Source organism: Poromitra crassiceps, assembly GCF_964638095.1.
Source record: "Poromitra crassiceps genome assembly, chromosome: 19".
NCBI lineage: Eukaryota > Metazoa > Chordata > Actinopteri > Beryciformes > Melamphaidae > Poromitra > Poromitra crassiceps.
The window spans coordinates 21,973,616-21,988,090 of record NC_139646.1 but is presented as its reverse complement, the minus strand read 5'-3'; the positions used below and the strand labels follow the sequence as shown (position 1 = coordinate 21,988,090).

Genomic DNA, 14,475 nt, shown 5'->3' with positions numbered 1-14,475 from the left:
TGCAACGTTACTCAACGTTACTCACTCCAGAGAGATCAACCCAAAAGGTGGTCGTTTACACAGACCGACAGTATCGCTTCAGAACACAATGGCTTCAGTGGATATATAGCCTTTACCTCCTTCCTGGAAGTAAGATGGTGAGGGGCGTAACTCATAACCTCAGCACCTGCTTTCAGATCCTGCCCTCTGGTAGGAGATATGCCGCCCCTATATTTAAAACAGACAGGGGGAGGGGCCAGCTTCATCCCCTCTGCTATCAGGCTCATTAACAAACATAACCCCTCCCCCCCCCTGTACCCTTTGACCCCACCCCCCACCCCACCCCACCCCCTGCTACGCCAGGAAAACCTAACCCCCCCTCCATGCAGGCATGCAAGTGCACACAGAGAACTTTTCCAACTTTTTGATCTAAATAATGTATGTTACTGTGGTCTTTTGCTGTGATGTTTTTTTTGTATGCTGCGATCTTATCCACCTTTTTTTTAAGACATTGTCTTGTTTCCTTGTACTGACTTGAACAAGATGAATTTCCCTTGTGGACAATAAAGTACAACCAACTAACTAACTTCCTCACATCCAATAATTCCACCTGGAATGCTACGAAGCGAGTTGCTCTCGATCTCTAGATAAATAAAGACAGAGAGGGAGAGGGAGAGAGAGAGAGAGAGAGAGAGAGAGAGAGAGAGAGGGAGAGAGGGAGAGAGGGAGAGAGGGAGAGAGAGAGAGAGGGAGAGAGAGAGGGAGAGAGGGAGAGAGGGAGAGAGAGAGAGGGGGAGAGAGAGGGAGAGAGAAGGCTGTGTCTGAGTTATCTGTTCAGCTGAGGATGACCTGGCCTGGCTGGAATACGGTATTCCAGGGACTCGGATGGTTGAGTTGAATGTCAGGTTGTTTGTGAATACAGGCAGAAGACAGCTGTGTGTGTGTGTGTGTGTGTGTGTGTGTGTGTCTACTCTGTGTATGTGTATGTGCGCGTGTGTGTGTGTGTGTGTGTGTGTGTGTGTGTGTGTGTGTCTGTGTGTGTGTGTGTGTGTGTGTCTACTCTGTGTCTGTGTATGTGCGCGTGCGTGTCTGTGTGTGTGTGTGTGTATGTGTGTGTGTGTGTGTGCGTGTGTGTGTGTGTCTACTCTGTGTATGTGTATGTGCGTGTGCGTGTGTGTAAATACGATGCATTCATGCATAAGGATGTGACATTCAGACAAAATAAGCAGAGCACCCGATTCCCGTACCCCTGAACCGGAAACTGTGTGTGTGTGTGTGTGTGTGTGTGTGTGTGTGTGTGTGTGTGTGTGTGTGTGTGTGCGTGTGCGTGCGTGCGCGTGCGTGTGCGTGCGTGTGCGTGTGTGTGTGTGTGTCCATGCGTGTGTTTGCCATATGCCCGTGTTGGCAGAGAAGCTGAGTAAAGCCCAGCTGGCAGCAGGTGCTCTGTGCTCTTCCAAATGACAGCGCAGAGGAGGGTCAAATGTTGTTTTTCCCAAATGTTACCTAACGGCCATGATTCTCCCCTTTAAAGCCAATGGACCATATTTACAGTGCAGCCATCTTGGAATGACGTAACCAGCTGGTTGGGAAAACCAGAGAGGCTCTCATCTAAACCCATTGATAAGCATGTCTGAACATGGAGCAGTAGACCAAACGTTTGAGTTGTCACACCAATTTCGTTTGATCACATCCATAAATGGGCAGATGAATGTGTACAGGATAAAAAAAAGGGGCTACAGCAAGTAGCATCGAGTCTTATATCCACGATATTCAAGGAAGCGCAGCCGACGCTCTAAATTGTAAACTGCAGTACACCCATAGGTGTAGTCCCGGCAGAACGCGTGGGAACGGCGTTCCCATACTTCTCCAAGGGGTGTTTTGTGTGTGTCAGTGTGTGTGTGCATGTCCAGCCAATAAAACGAGTGAAACTTGACAACGTTGTCATTTGTCCTATATTTAAGGTGGGCTGAATTATTCACACAGCATCAACTCGCGGCTTGAAGATAGAAGGAAACATTCCACCTTAACTATATTTAAGGTGGGCTGAATTATTCACACAGCATCAACTCGCGGCTTGAAGAAAGAAGGAAACATTCCACCTTAACTATATTTAAGGTGGGCTGAATGATTCACACAGCATCAACTCGTGGCTTGAAGGAAAAGGAAACATTCCACCCTAACTACAGCGCGGGGGAAACCTCAGTTTAATAAAAGCTATACTGAAACATACTGGCTTTTTCAGCATCAAAATATATTTTTTTCCACCAGTACCTCACTATAACAAGTAAAGATGAAAAAGGCAGCCAAACATCCTTTCATTTTTCGGACCAGCTGCTAAAAAGGTACGTTTACAAGCATGAAGAAACAATGTTAAAAGCGTGTTTCTTTTCAACGCGGTTGAATCAAAAGTTAGCGTTAATCACCTCATTGCAATTTGCATCGCCAGATGCCAGTTGTGCAACTTGTGTGATCGCTGGTTGAGAGATTGTTTAGCTGTTTGTGCTGATAACTGACTCTGCTCTGCTGTGCCCATATACGTATTTTAGTTTCAGAGCTGCAAATGTCACGGGCTTCTGCAGTGTTTATAGAGGACACAGTGACAGTGGTTTGCAGCACTTGAGGAATCTGTGAGTTTGCTCGTTTAATTCGTTGGTATAAGCAATTGCCCGCCCCGAACGATTAATTAATGAATAGGCTGCGTGAACGTTAGCGTGTGTGCGTGCGGGGGGGGGGCTTTGTTGGGACCTGTGCGTGTGCAGGTGTTCCCCATATAGGTGCGTTCCCCCACTTCTCTAGATAGCACTACACCTCTGAGTACACCCTCGCACCACTGAGCACCGAACCGATACATCTGGCGCTGTGGAGCAGTTGAACCCGAATTGACACAGCCGAAGAAGGCTGTGTTTGAGCTTAAACTTCGGCACTGGCATGTGAATAAGGGCTCGGTATTGGAAACTACGCAACATTCGGGAATACCATGGCACCCAAATGTTGGATAACAACATTGTGTCGGAGGTGACACCTCTGACAACTTTAGTAGCACTAACATTGACGCTAGCGTCAGCGCCTTCGCTAGCTAGGTTAGCATGACAGTGGTGCGGGCTGCACACGACATACACGTTATCAATCACAATAAAACTGTACCCACCTCCGGACCATGCATGCAGACCATACATCCTGGTGTGATTTATTGGATGGCAAAAGTCCAATCTTAAGATCACAAGTGTAACCATAGCTGAAGTAAGCTATGCAAGACAGTGAGTCAGAAATATGCCATCTGCCACATGGCATCCAACAGAAGAAGAGGAGGAAGAAACCAAATGTTGCAGGAATTCATTTTTAAATTCCTTAAAGAACCAGAGACATTTTTTTGGACTTTGAAAATTATGTTTGGCATTGCAAACAGCTCTTGACTGCACTTGGCACTGCTGTCATTCAAACATAGAGACTTTGCAGCATGGAGTCCAACATGCAAACAACACATAGATCTGTCCCCAAACATCTCTCTCACGCACGCACGCACACACACACACACACACACACACACACACACACACACACACACACACACACACACACACACACACACACACACACACACACACACACATACACACAGATGCATAAAAAGTGAATCTAAGCTCTGAGTGAACCAACCTTCTCTTGCAGTAAATCAGCCAGTTTCCGCCGAGAACATTTTGTCATGATGAAGTCACGTCCGCCAAAGCCAGTCCCACCACTCAGTGTGTGTGTGTGTGTGTGTGTGTGAGAGAGAGTGTGTGAGAGAGAGTGTGTGAGAGTGTGTGTGTGTGTGTGAGTGAGAGAGTGAGTAAATGAGTGTGTGTGTTTGTGTTGCTTGCTGTCACATAGTCTGTCCCAGACTGTGAAGGGTTATTTGCATGCAGGACTATTAGGATTACAGTCCAATCCAAAGACCTCCACCACCGCCCCCCTATCACACACACTCACACACACACACACACACACACACACACACACACACACACACACACACACACACACACACACACACACACACACACCCCTAAACCCCCAGCCAGCCCTCTCTAGGCCCCACCCCACGCAGAAACACCCCTTTACCCTACATTCAGGCCCCTCTCGTTGACTCTCACTTTCTCCCCCAGACAAACACACACAAGCCCCCCCCAAACAAACAAACACAAATCTATTTGATTCATTGTGTTAATTTGCCCCCATCATCTCTTTCACTGTCACTCTCAAACACATGCAGCCATATCATTTTAGATTATTTTCTCCCAACATGCAACGACGTAACAATGTAACAATGTAACAATGTAACAATGTAACGCATAACACTCGCAACACAAACCCCCCCCCCCCCCCCCCCCCCCCCCCCCGCGCTCCAGCTTGCACCGCCCGGCTTCATAGTTGAGTGAGCTCTCTGTGCAGTCAACAGGCTCTCCGGCAGGGTTGAGTGCAGAGGGACCCACACTCCACAATGGACGGCTAACAGCAATTTCATGCAAGGTTTACCCAATCCGCTCACTCCAATTAGTGGGCATTTCCTCTAACTGCAACGACACCACATGATACACCACTCCCTCCTCACAACATCCATCCAAGCCTGGTGCCCATTTACATTTTGCAATGCATGGCGAACGGCTTCGCTTGGTCGTGAAGAATTCTGGCTAATGCGGTGTACTTGCTTTACTGCTAAGTATTGAACTTGGGCATGTATATGCATTTATCATCCTCTGAATTTGATTGAATTGTTATGCCAGAAGTTTTTGATTTCATTGTCTGTGCTGCTGTTCACTTTTGTGAACAACAACAACAGGAGTGTGATACTAATCCCTCAGATTAAAATATGCATATCTGCCCCCACTCTTTGATTTTGTGAGCGTTAAGAATATTAGTAGCCCAGCTAAAACAATGCCCTGTATTTCACGCGCACACACACACACACACACACACACACACACACACACACACACACACACACACACACACACACACACACACACACACACACACACACACACAAATCCCACAGAGGACATAAATACCACATAACAAAGGCAAAATACATCTCCATAGCCTGGTCTCTGTGGAGGGTTGGGGTGTGGGTGAGGTGGGGGGGGGGGTGTGGGGGTGTGGGTGGGTTGGGGCTGTGGGTGAGGTGGGCGGGGTATCGGGTGGGTTGGGCTGTGGGTGAGGTGGGGGGGGAGGGGGTGTGGAGTAGATTGGGCACAATGGGAGGTTCTGCATCTCATCCTCATTTTCATAAAGCTGCATATTAAGCAGCTGGAGGGTATATATAGGCAGTTGTGGGGGTTTGGGAGTTCACCAAGTAGTCAAGCTCACACTGTGTGCCTGCCTGGAGAAATGAATAGACAAAAGGCTACAGTGAAAAATACACTCAAAACAAGTTCAAATATGATACGCAGGAGTTTAGAATGAGGCTTGACAGGGGCACAGAATATTCAAACTATCTCTCCGGCCTATAAATCCTCTCTGTGCTTCTCTCATCTCTTTGTTGCTGCACCTTTTAATGATCTTAGTATCCTATCAAGTGGTTTAAACTGAAGCAGAAAAAGGCATCTGCAGCTTGTCCAGGGGTTTATTTATTACAGGGCTATTTACAAACCATTGAGCTGTTCTCCTGGGTCGCCCCCGCCCATCAAATCACCTCAAACTGAGAGAAAGAGAAAGGCCGGGCAGGAGGTCGCTTGAGACTATTTGATCAACTTGACTACTGAGTATCTCCGCCCTGGCTGACCTGTAGGACTGTCGGTGACCTTTGACATTTGACCCAGACGAGTACGGGTCACTGTCCAGGAGCCGTTCTGTGGAACAGTTCCGCTTGGGAAGTGAAAAGTGAATGGAGAGAGACCCGAGTTAACTGGGAGAGACAGATATCAGATATATATCAGATATCAACTGTATCCTTGCCTTGGCTGCTAACACAAAACTCAAATCCTCTTACAGCTACATCACTTGCACTGAATAACTTGTCATGTACTAACTAAGAGTGTATAGTGACACGACACCAAGAGTGGAGTGTGTGATAACCTAACATGTGTCTGCCTGCCAGTGTGTAGCGTGTGTGCAACTAAAAGGTGTCATACAGAAGCCATGCTGTGCTTGAGGGAAGCCTGATTTTGTGAATGAAAATGTATGCCTGCATTTGACAATGTTCAGCACAAATAAGAACTTCTAAAAAAAAACAGATGTAGAATATAGCCTATCATTTGTCATATCAGTGTCCTGGTGGATCGCTCTGCTAAAGGCTATTAGGTCACACTAGATTTTTTTGTCTGCAGATTCTAAGCCTGACTACACCATCCCAGTACTCGTGCCTCATGGTTGTTGTTGTTTTTTGGTCCTCAAAAAGACACATCTGGACCTGAAGAAGATTTTGTCAAATGTGTTTGATTTTGCAATCTGGCCATAATCATGCAGTGTCAAGCGGTTAAGACTCGCCAAGACTGAAATCTGTCTCAGAGATCCCGAGAGATCTCTGAGAGATTCTGGCAACAGCCAATGGGAGTTTAGCGTACAAGTAGCCTGGGTAAACCCAGCCTTCAATGTGACGTCACAGGCTATGCCTGTAGCGTAATAGCACATAGAGGTCACGTGGAGGCTGGGTTCACCCAGGCTAGCGCACAAGAGGAAAGAATAAGAGAATTAATGAAGCAGTAGCATTTAAAAACAACTTCTACTCACGCAGATAGTTGACTCAGTAGAGATTGATAGACTCCACTTGCTGCACTCTTGATAAATTGCAGTTGTATAGAGAGTCAAAGTGAACGTCACTTCCTGCTTCAGCACTGTACCAGAGATTTTCATCCGCCATTTATTTTCCCATAGACATTTCATAAAATGCGTATAAAAAATAGTTTCACTAGTTCAAACCAAACGGTTCAGATATATTTAGAAACAGGAGAGACCACATAACATTTCACGTGGAGCAAAACGTTAAAAAAAAAATGCGGATTTAAAGAAAATATTTTTTCGATGTAGTTTTTTTAAGTTTTGGTCCGAGTGAAATGTTCTATGGTCTCTCCCGATTCTAAATATAGCTGAACCGTTTGGTTTGACCAAGTAAAACTATTTTTATAAGCATTTTACGCGATGTCTATGGGAAAATAAATGGCGGATAAAAATCTCTGGTACAGTGCTGAAGCAGGAAGTAGGCGGTCACTTTGGCTCTCTATTCGGAGGAATACACTTCATAACTTATAAAGTGCTGTAAAATGGCAATGCACCTTGTTAGATACAGTAAGTATGCCATTACAAATTAGGTGAAATTAGTCTATTAGTCTAGACTGAGACTATAATAATTCAGTCTGAATTACCGGTACTCTCTGTGTGCAAGATTTGAACCGTCGGAACCATACCCTCTCAAATTCCAGATAAATGTATACTTACAAAGCTTCTTTTTTTCCAATCTATTCTCCCCTATTTTTGTCCTGTGTAACATCTGAAAAACTAGAGCGTGTGCTTCCCAGTCAGTAGCTGTATCGCTGACGGTAAAGTTGCGTCTCTAAATCATGCCACCTCAGCAGAAAACGGAATCCAAAACCTTCAGCGCTTCCAGCACCAGGCTCACCGGGCAAAGCAGGAGAACAGGCTCATCATATCAACATTTCAGACAGGATGCGCACCCTGGCAGCTTCTCAGCTGATTGGCTGATTGGCTGCATATAATCACAACACGACGACTTCCAATTGGTAGGATGACCCTTGCTGCTTGCCATCCCCTCTTTAATTCACTCGTCGCCAGTAGGGATGTCACAATATATCGTCCCACAATATATCGCGATATCAAAACGTGACAATATGTATCGTTGAGATGAAACCTCATATCGCGAGAAAAAGAAGCTGAACATGGTGGCACTGATCTGCATCTGATTGCATGCTCGCTCTCCTTTTCATTGCTTTGTTTGAACAGATGAGGGACGTTACAGACACACGGAGGATGAAAATGGTGAAATTACTCAAATTAGCGTGGAGGATAACAAATATTGTTAAAATATCGTATCGTATCGTTAGCGTGAACCCAGTATCGTGTATTGTATCGTATCGTGAACTGAGTGTATCGTGACACCCCTACTCGCCAGTCATTCCAATCGCTCTCCACTCCACTGTCTGCTGCAGAAGATGTTGTGAAACGCAACTGACGGGAAATTAAAGTCGCATCCGCTATTCACCTTATGTAGCCCCGCCCACTTGACCCAGTTGTGTTATGACTTCCTGTTCTAAACACCGTCTGTTTTGCCTGCTCACTAGTACTGTACTACTGTCACAGGAAGTGTAAACACAACAGGAAGTAACTGGCTGACCACTGTGTTGGAACATAATAGTCCATGGGCCAAGGCTCAAATTTTGACATATCGGTACCACCTGAGGTGACCGCACGATTTTGTTATTTTTGTCTTCCTACATGTCTCTAGTTTATATTTTGGTATGATAACCCTTCCGATTTGGTAGCTTAAGGATAGTTATCACTCTGTAAACAAACCTACCCCCAAAAAATCACAAAACCCTGATTTCATCATATCTCCTGAACCACACATGATAACGCAGAAAATGTGATGTCTACCCCTATGTTTTCATGGTCAGGGATTACAATGACACCCTATACAACATCATAAACTGTTCACATGAATAGTTAATGGTGAATTAAGTGGTGTTTTGAGAAGGATACAATGCAATTAGTCCATGGGCCAATGGTGAAATCGGTACCACCTAAGGGGACCGCGCAATTTTTGTATTTTTGTCTTCCTACATGTCTCTAGTTTATATTTTGGTATGATAACCCTGCCAATCTGGTAGCTTATTGATAGTTATCACTCTGTAAAAAACCTTCTCCCATATAAATGACAAAACCCTGATTTCTGTGTATTAGTCCAGATGATATGTGAAAATCATGTTCACTTTTTCATAAATGCATGAAACTTGGTACACATATAGTTTGGGGCCCTGTAAATCTTCAGAAATTAAGCCATCACAAAAATGCCTCGCGGTGGCCATTTTAATTCCGCCATAAGTGAATTATGTAGTTTGCATCATATCTCCTGAACCACACATGATAACACAGAAAAGGTGATGTCTATCCCTATGTTTTCATGGTCAAGGATTACAATGATACTATATAGAACATCATAAACTGTTAAAGTAACTAATCAATGGTGAATTTAATGACGTGAGAAGGAAATCACAGTTTCTGATAACTGATGCTATAACCTCAATTCCATGACCACTCTCTGGCTAAGATTTTTTGATGAGTAATTTGACTTCTATGGGCCTTTTGTTAAAATAGCCCCCAGGCCCCTCCCAAACATCCTCCGACTTTCTGCCAGATGGCCAAATCCAAGATGGCCACTGGTACAATCTTGGAAAATTTTCTTTTGAACCAGAGCACACCTAGAATAATGTATGAAGACACTTTTCGGTGTAAGTCAACCACAAAGAATCTGATTCTGACATCAGTTTAACATTCTGTCATAATTTTGACCCACAATTCCAAGATGGCTACCATCCAGTAGCGTGAAAACTTAACTTTTGAATGGCAACATATACGTATGTGGTGTTTGGGGTTTACCATTTTTAGGGAGGACGGAGATTAACAATGGTGAATTATAGCTATTTTAATTGCAAATCCATGCCTACCAAACATGGTTTAGTAATGACAATTATTGTGTTTTGAGGGTAATTTCATAATTATGTTAGTCTCGCTGGCCAGTCTCCCCTCCCTACCGGGAGAGGAGTCTGGCGCCACGGAAACAGGCAACTGGGATAAGCCCTCCCCTGCTCTACAGCTGCTATCCCATTGGAGCGACTGTTTCAGTGGGTGCCGGATGTCTGCTCCCGGCTTATTACAAACTCTGTCATTGGCTCCGACCACGTCAATCAGAGCAGCTTCCGCTCCCTCCTCCCTGTCGCTGTGTCGCTGTAAATAGTGCCCTGCCGCCTCAGTGAAAACAACAACGCTAACTAGCTAGCAAGCTAACGGCAGAAACCTACACGCTAGCTCGTTGCTACACGCTGAAAAGGGCAAGTTGGATTGTTGGAAACTATTTTCCAAGGGCACTGCCGCTAAGCGCTGCCCATCGCAATCCCACTATGGAGACCTGCGTGGGAGGGGAGGCTGGCCAGCGAGACTATGGGAAAGGTGAAAGTGAATAGCCTATGTCCATTGTCCAACAAGTTTTCTCAATTAATTTCCCTCTTTGCGATGTGATAAAAGTTTCTCAGTGAGTTATAGTTGATTGCATTGCCTCACTGAATTATCTGCTAATATCCAATTTTAGCAGCAGAATTTGATGTCCTGGCGTGGGCACATCCGTGTGTAATGACATATCCAAAAGGAATTTTACTCTGCGCTGCGCTGCACAGCATAGAGATTATGGTGCGCTCAAGCGCAGCAGAGTATTTAGCGCGTAAGAGGTGCTTTTTTTAGCGTGTAAGAGGTGCTGCCCCGTATTCTGAGCAGAAATGGCTGATTGTGGCACGCCTATGTCCAGTAAAATTATAACAGGCATGCGCTTGTGCACGCCCCCAATTTGCATTCCGCGCGGCGTACCGCTTTTGCGAAGATAGGGCCCCCGGGACTTGCAAGAATCTGGTCAACTTCTCCTCTCCTGCAGCATGGGCTGATTTTGTGACGTTTGTGAAGTGACGAAGCATCTGGAAGCGCAGCCAGTTTCATTTTGGCGCACTTGTTAGCACATTAGACCGTGGCAGAACAGCCGTGATGCGGCCGGCTCGCCCCATGCAGAGATTGTTTCGGCGTCTGATCTATTTTTGTGTGAAACCCGCGAGTGATTGTGTGAAGCCAGATAGGAAGTCAGTACAAGTTGTCACCGGCGCGGAGCAAAGCAGTGCGTCTGGTGTGAATGGCCAGGGTCCTGCTCGAGCTGAATTTACACACAGCGGCACTTCGCGTCTGCAGCATCACAATCATCTTCCACCCTCCTCCCTGCATGCATGCTCCAACCCGCTCTGACTGACTGGTGGCGACCATTTATGGATTTCGTTTCCACTCCCTCCGTGTCGAATCTGTCTATCTCAAATGCCTGTGCCACTGTGAAACAACAACATCAACAATGCTAGCTCGTTGCTACATGCTGAAAACGGTTGGATCTGGATTGTGCAATAAAGCAGGCCTGCTTGATACGTTTGGTGGATAGTTGTAAAGGTGAACGGAGCCTTTTTCCCCTATACCAGGGTGGAGGTATTAGCAGCCAGACTCTGCCATTGTAGGGAAGGAGTCTGGCAAGTGAGACTACCCGGGGAGGAACTCAAGGTAGGAGCTGCTGAGATGGAGTGGAGCGCTCCAAGGCAGTGATTGACCTGGTTGTGGTCAACTTGTAAACCTCCACGAGTTGCTGGAACATTGTGTTTTTGATGAATGTGTGGCCTTATTCAACTCCAACATCACATACAGGAAGACGCAGAAGAGCAAGCGCATCTAGAAGAAGCTCTATCTCCAATCTGTAGGGCTGCAAGAACCCTACATCACTCTCGTTGACATGGGCATGATCTAGAATCTAGATGATGGCAACTCCATCAGCAATTGGATTGGCAGACACAAGATGGCACCCCATACAAGTGGTCGGACTATGTCCACAAGGTGTCATCCATCATCCTTGTCCGCCATGGTGATGTTGACATATCTGTGTGATCGACCGGTATGACACAGCATACTTGGCTAAAGATGATGAGCGGAATCTGATGATTCAGAATCTATAGCTACAGCTAATAAAAAGAGCTTATTTTAGTTATCTTGTCATACATTCATTAAATATTTTAATGCAAGAAATCCTGGGGGTAGTTGGTACAGCAGTACCAAGGTAAAATGGGTGTTGACATTAACATATTTTCAGTGAACATAATTCTGAAATGACTCCCAAATCATCCACCATTGTTAATCTCCTTCCTTGTGGTAAACCCCAAACGCACAGTATACCTTCCCATTCAAAAGTTACATTTCCACAATACTGGATGGCAGCCATCTTGGAATTCTGGGTCAAAACTATGCCATAATGTCAAACTGATGTCAGAATCGGATTCCTCGTGGTTGACTTACACCGAAAAGTGTCTTCATACATTATTCTATGTGCTCTGGGTCAAAAGTCAATTTTCTAACATGGCGCCAGTGGCCATCTTGGATTTGGCCATCTGGCAAGGAAAATCCCAGGATCCTTAGGAGGGACCTGGGCGCTATTTTAACAAAAGGTCTATATAAGTCAAATCACTCATCAAAACATCTTAGCCAGAGAATGGTCATGGCTTTGAAGTTATAGCATCGGTTATCAGATACTGTCATTTCCTTCTCGCAACATCATCAAATTCACCATTGATTAGTCACTTTAACAGTTTATGATGTTCTATATGGTATCATTGTAATCCTTGACCATGAAAACGTTGGGATACACATCTCCTTTTCAGTGTTAGCATGTGTGGTTCAGGAGATATGATGCAAACTACATAATTTTCTTATGGCAGAATTAAAATGGCCGCCAAAAGGCATTTTTGCGATGGCTCAATTTCTGAAACTGTACAGGGCCCCAAACTATAAGCGTACCAAGTTTCATGCTTTTACGAAAAAGGGAACATCATTTTCACATATCATCTGGACTAATACACAGAAATCAGGGTTTTGTCATTTATATGGGGGTAGGTTTGTTTACAGAGTGATAACTATCCTTAAGCTACCAAATCAGCAGGGTTATCATACCAAAATATAAACTAGAGACATGTAGGAAGACAAAAATAACAAAATCGTGCGGTCACCTCAGGTGGTACCGATTTTTGCCTTGGCCCATGGACTATAAGGTGGATAAAGTCATCTAATTTCACAGTGACGAATAACACAATCACACAGGTTCACGCAGTAACAGGCATGAAGCAGCCGTTCAGCGGCGTAACATGCGTGACCTGTCTGATGGGGGCGGGTGCAGGTGGGGTTTCTCCCACTGTCACTCTCACTATGCTGTGTGTCATCATGTACATGCAGTGAAAAGGACATTTTCACTTTTCAGAAAGGCAACAGTTTATAAGCAAAGAAGCGGTCAGGTCAGGGCTGCAGCTTCCCAAGAGCACAGCATCATCTGAAGACATCTAGGTCAAGATCACCGCTTCCTTTCTGTCCCAGAGTCCCACTTCCCACTTTACTGTGTGTGTGTGTGTGTGTGTGATTATTCAGTGTTCTGTCTATCTGGTATATAAACCCAATGCATCTGCACTAGCTCCCAGGGGTTGCAGTGAAGATATCTATATAATGTCACACTGATTAATGGCCAGATCATACAGGCCGATGCGGGGACAGGCATGACACGGCTGCAACACGCGTGACCGGACCCACTCAGGGTGCAATGACATGCGTGACCTAAGCAGCTGGAGCTCCAGTACATGGAGTTATGGCTCTAATGATAGTGGTGGAGAGGACAAAGGACTGCAGTGAGTCCCCATTATGTAGCGTGTGTGTGTGTGTGTGTGTGTGCGTGTGCGTGTGTGTCCATGTGTGCGCTCATAAAGAAGACCGACTGAAACGAGTTGCTTTTGGCAACACTGCTTGACATTAACGAGCATCAGAGAATACAAACTCACTTTAGGTTTTTCTCTCTCTCTCTCTCTCTCTCTCTCTCTCTCTCTCTCTCTCTCTCTCTCTCTCTCTCTCTCTCTCTCTCTCTCTCTCTCTCTCTCTCTCTCTCTCTCTCTCTCTCTCTCTCTCTCTCTCTCTCTCTCCCTCTCTCTCTCTCTCTCCCTCTCTCTCTCTCTCTCCCTCTCTCTCTCTCTAAATGCTTACATTTGCTGTATCATATCATATCACATCATATATTATATTATTATTTCTCACAGCTAAATTACATGTCGTCTGGGGGAAAAAAGCCAACGCAAACTCAGCATGCAGCTGCTATTCGATAGGACTGTACTATTCTCAAATCTATACTTTATGCTATGTCATATTATTCTTATAAACCGCTATTTTACTTTAGCTTTTATGCATGAGAATATATTGCTACATTATTGATTTGCTATATTATACACTATTATTGTTCTAGTCTGAGCAGGCAGCATGCAGTCTGTCCAGCAGGTTAATGTCATGTCACAGAGTGTGCACCACCACTGTGTTGCTGTTATTAGTATTATAAGAGCTGTGCAGTCAAAACATCTGCTGACTCAGAGACAAAACAAGCTGCCTATTAGACCATCTAGTGTCTGATTTCTATTCTACAACACATCAAACATCTAATTAAACGCCCAACAATTAGGCCACACTGTACCTACCTACACATCTCTGTGTTCCCAGAGTCCCAGAGAGAGGGACAATATTTCGAGGTTTCCGGTAGAGCGGACGTCCGCACCAAGACTTCTGCTTCTGTGCGCTGCGTTCATTCATTGTTTACAGTCTGATTGACGCGGGAATGGAGTTGGAGTTGATCGATGGATACTTTTGATGCTTTTAGGTCCAGACGACATTTGGGCTAATCTCTATAGCTGCAGA

At 45.1% G+C, this 14,475-nt stretch overlaps 1 protein-coding gene across 2 annotated transcripts in view; it reads right to left on the bottom strand.

Annotated features, from left to right (window-relative positions):
* rhbdl3 (rhomboid, veinlet-like 3) overlaps window positions 1-14,475 on the bottom strand; it is a gene marked incomplete at both ends in the record, with an annotated part of 88,270 nt that overhangs the window by 35,193 nt on the left and 38,602 nt on the right. The gene's annotated exons all lie outside the window — the stretch shown is intronic.